The sequence below is a fragment of the Triticum dicoccoides genome, chromosome 5A, assembly GCF_002162155.2.
Source record: "Triticum dicoccoides isolate Atlit2015 ecotype Zavitan chromosome 5A, WEW_v2.0, whole genome shotgun sequence".
Classification (NCBI taxonomy): Eukaryota; Viridiplantae; Streptophyta; class Magnoliopsida; order Poales; family Poaceae; genus Triticum; species Triticum dicoccoides.
This window is the reverse complement of record NC_041388.1, coordinates 583,213,789-583,218,819: the sequence shown is the minus strand read 5'-3', so window position 1 is coordinate 583,218,819 and position 5,031 is coordinate 583,213,789.

Below are 5,031 nucleotides of genomic sequence, written 5' to 3'. Positions count from 1 at the left end.
AGCAGCAAGCCAAGGCGCCAAGCAGCAGCGAGCCCCGACATCTCCGCCATCGCGCAGCACAGCGCCGAGCTCGCCTCGCTCCGCTGCTCCTCTCCTCCCGCCGGATTCGCCGCTCACGGACACCATCGCTCACCCGCGACCTTGCCCATGGTTAGGGTTTCGGGTGTTCATCACCGGTGGCCATGGGGTTGCGCCTCCTCTCTGCATCTGGTCAGTTCATCCCTTGCCCCTCCTTCCTCCTCCTCCTCCTCCTCCTGAAGGAAATATGCCCTAGAGGCAATAATAAAGTTATTATTTATTTCCTTATATCATGATAAATGTTTATTATTCATTCTAGAATTGTATTAACCGGAAACATAATACATGTGTGAATACATAGACAAACAGAGTGTCACTAGTATGCCTCTACTTGACTAGCTCGTTAATCAAAGATGGTTATGTTTCCTAACCATGAACAAAGAGTTGTTATTTGATTAACGAGGTCACATCATTAGTTGAATGATCTGATTGACATGACCCATTCCATTAGCTTAGCACCCGATCGTTTAGTATGTTGCTATTGCTTTCTTCATGACTTATACATGTTCCTATGACTATGAGATTATGCAACTCCCGTTTGCCGGAGGAACACTTTGGGTGCTACCAAACGTCACAACGTAACTGGGTGATTATAAAGGAGCATTACAGGTGTCTCCAAAGGTACATGTTGGGTTGGCGTATTTCGAGATTAGGATTTGTCACTCCGATTGTCGGAGAGGTATCTCTGGGCCCTCTCGGTAATGCACATCACATAAGCCTTGCAAGCATTACAACTAATATGTTAGTTGTGAGATGATGTATTACGGAACGAGTAAAGAGACTTGCCGGTAACGAGATTGAAATAGGTATTGGATACCGACGATCAAATCTCAGGCAAGTAACATACCGATGACAAAAGGAACAACATATGTTGTTATGCGGTCTGACCGATAAAGATCTTCGTAGAATATGTAGGAGCCAATATGGGCATCCAGCTCCCGCTATTGGTTATTGACCGGAGACGTGTCTCGGTCATGTCTACATTGTTCTCGAACCGTAGGGTCCGCACGCTTAAAGTTACGATGACAGTTATTATGAGTTTATACATTTTGATGTACCGAAGTTAGTTCGGAGTCCCGGATATGATCACGGACATGACGAGGAGTCTCGGAATGGTCGAGACATAAAGATTGATATATTGGATGACTATATTCGGACACCGGAAGGGTTCCGGAGAAGTTTCGGATAAAACCGGAGTACCGGAGGGGTTACCGGAACCCCCCGGGGGGTTAATGGGCCTTATGGGCCTAATGTGGAGAAGAGGAAGGGGCTGCCAGGGCAGGCCGCGCGCCCCCTCTCCCCCTAGTCCGAATTGGACAAGGAGGGAGGGGCGGCGCCCCCCCTTTCCTATTCTCCCTCCACCTCTCCTAGTTGGACAAGGAATGGGGAGGGGAGTCCTAAGTAGGACTCCTCCTGCGCCCTCCTCTAGGCCGGCGCACCCCCCCTTGGATCCTTTATATACGGAGGCAGGGGGGCACCCTAGAACACACAAGTTGATCCTCGTGATCGTTCCTTAGCCGTGTGCGGTGCCCCTGCCACCATATTCCACCTCGGTCATATCGTTGTAGTGCTTAGGCGAAGCCCTGCGTCGGTGGAACATCATCATCATCACCACGCAGTTGTGCTGACGGAACTCATCCCCGAAGCTTTGCTGGATCGGAGCCCGGGGAGCGTCATCGAGCTGTACGTGTGCTAAGAACTCGTAGGTGCCGGAGTAACGGTGCTTGGATCGGTCGGATCGGGAAGAAGACGTACGACTACTTCCTATACGTTGTGTCAACGCTTCCGTTGCGATCTACAAGGGTACGTAGATCATACTCTCCCCTCTCGTTGCTATGCATCACCATGATCTTGCGTGTGCGTAGGAAATTTTTTGAAATTACTGCGTTCCCCAACACCTCCTCCTCTCTATCTCTTTCTAATCTCTCTCTTCTTTTGTAGCAGCAGAGGAGAGGAGCGGGGACGAGCCTCCTCCCATTTACTCTATGTGTGTGTGTGTGTTCATCCGCTCGAGAACTGGATCCCGAGGGGTAGAGGTGCAACCCTGCAGAATTGGATCCACACTATCAATATCAAATTGTACTGGTCTATTCCTTTTCTATCATTTTCACTTAATCTTCCCGGTCTTTTTAAAACTGAATATTGTATGAGGTCCGACACTCTTCCAGCTTGCTATATTTGTTAAACATATACTGCAATGGTGGGTGATTCTGTATTGTTGTTTAGTGCAGCAGCAACACTAATGGCAGTTCTACTTGACAATGTGTAGTAGTGTACTCATTAGGTAGCCCACTTGTGCCGGATGGTTTCTTGTTTTATTGCTTGTGCATCGTCCTTGACAAATGAAATGTGCAGCAGGCTTTTGATATTTTAGTCATCTGGCCTTGTATGCAGTACTTTGCTAGGCTATTGCAGACAAATTGAAAGAACTGCAAATGTGTAGTTCCAGAATTAGGGGACCAGAGATAATTGATCTTTTTTGCGAAAAAAACTAGGATTTTACATCACTAATTAGCCCTTCATTCTTATATGCTTTTGCATTTGCTGCGTTCCCGCTTTCAGCTCTTTTCATTGTTTTCACACGTAGGATGCCAAGTGTAATTTAATTCATATGTACATGTACTATTTTCAGGTCTTTCTTTGTCCTATCTGGTGCATGTTTTGTTTGGTTACCCTCTGTATACCATTCATTTTAGAATGATGCAGGTTTTATTCTTACAAAAATAGATATCACGAGTGGATTTCCTTTTACCTGAAAACTTGCCGAAGTCAGTGCTTGGAGAAGTCTGCTATGCCAACTTATGGGTGCAGAACTTCTGAACCTTATTATCAGATCGTGTCACTCATTCCACTCCAAAACTGGTGAGCTTTGGAAAACTGTATATCTCTACAGTCTCTTGTTCCTACCATTTAGTACTATAAATCCATTCATTGGAGCTATATATCATATGACGTACTCCCTCCGTTTCAAAATAGATGACTCAACTTTGTATTAACTTTGTACTAAAGTTAGTACAAAGTTGGATCATCTATTTTGGAACGGAGAGAGTACCATTTAGTCTGGTTCATGAGTAAAATGTTGTTTCAATAAATTTAAGGTCGTTCTTTGTTTGCTTGTTGTTTGCTAGCACTAATGCTGATGTATGAACAAACATAGAGCTTCAGAAGAAAACAAAGTATAGTTCATATTTTTAATCATTTATGTCCATATCATGTGATCCTAATGTATGAACTTTATGTGGTTTGGTTTAAACGATATCAAATAAAAGAATATACATTCTGTAAATTAAATAACCCCTACAAATCAAATTAGGAAACTATTGTTGCTGGCAAAATGAATTTATAGAATTAGGGATTTGCAAGGCTTTCGTTCGCGGCTGGAAATACTTTCACTATGCGCTATATGAGTATTTTGATTTTTGTGCATTTCCTAATATTTTTAGGGATTGGCGATGATCAACTTACAGTCGATTTTTATTATCTAATTAGACATATAGGTAGTGAATACACCGTTCTAACTGCATAAGTAGGCATATAAAAATCTTATTCTAGCGGTGGGATATGCTTTTCAAAAGCTAGGTGTTGTATGGTGATGTGTTTTTTGGCCTCACCGTGTTCTTCTTGTTTTGCTTGTTGGTGTGCAGGCTGGCCAATGAGGGCTTTTTGTTTCTCATCTTATTTCTAGCAAAGGCCAAAAGTATCATTCTCTTTGCCCCGGTCATCTCCACCCCTGGTGGTGCTTTTGGATGTGCTATACATCACATCCTCACCTCCTTGGCCGCTTCGGCGCCCGTGGAGTTCATGCTCGTCGGCGGGACGGTGCAAGGCGCAACTCCGATGCAGCGGCGTGGATGTGTGGCGTAGGAGGCGGTTCCTCGCCGGTTGGATGGCGTTCAGGCGCAACCCCGGCACCCACTGAATACTGCCTCGGCTACAACCTCCCTTGGTGAGCTCCATCATCCTCCTATTCCTCTGCTTCGGCTACTATATGGAACATGGTCATGGCTATGTTGATGTAGTGCTTGTCTGGTTGATGCTCTGTAGTTGTGGATCCATGCTTGAGCTCTCTCAGAGCTCAGGCACTCTCGGCCGTCGGATCTTTTTCCTGATGATGCATGGCTTTGTGATTAATCAGTTTGTGGTTGTTGAACTGTTCTTTGCTGGATGGACTTTCCATTTTGGCGAGTCCGCTAGAGTTGCCCTTAGCTTGCGCAGGGCTATGATGATCGATTATGGCTGATATAAGCATGCTCTCGAGCAATTGGGGCACTTGTGGGTATTAAGTTGGACCCCCCCCCCCTCGTTTCTTTGAGCCGTTTTGATCATGTGCTTATTTTAGTGGCTCTGTCCTTGGATGGTCATTTATGATGAGTGATAACCAAGGCAGTTTCACCCTTGTAAGAACATATTGATCTGGTGATGGAGACACTAGGGGAAGGGTCATGATCGAGCAAAGGCGAATCTGAGCCCACTCAAATGCAGTTCTGGTCTCAAGCACAGTGTGCTTTGTTGTCGTTCTATATTTGTATTTAGCGCCTCTTTGGTTTGTACATTTCCACAATGATAGCTTCAAATCTCTTTTGCTATTTGAAACTGCAGTTTTTTAAGGGTCACACATACACATGATGTGTTCGCATGTTAGTTAAAAACTTGGTGAATTAAATATATATCTCAGCTACTATTGATAATCATGGCTAAAGCCAAATTTCTTCTTTAAGTTTGCTTCCTATGTACATGTGTTACTGCTTGTGAATCTCTACAGTTCATGAGAACTTGCTGCAGCTCATCATGAATGGGTCGAGGGGAAGATGATCTGCACTTTTCTTGCAGGTATGTGTTTGTGCATGCCCTGTTTTGCCACTGGTTGCCGCTCATGTCTGATTTTCTGTGGTTTGCCCTGCAGCTTCGTCCGCTCCTGTCGGTGCCTCTCTCGATCCGAGCTAGTTGCATCTT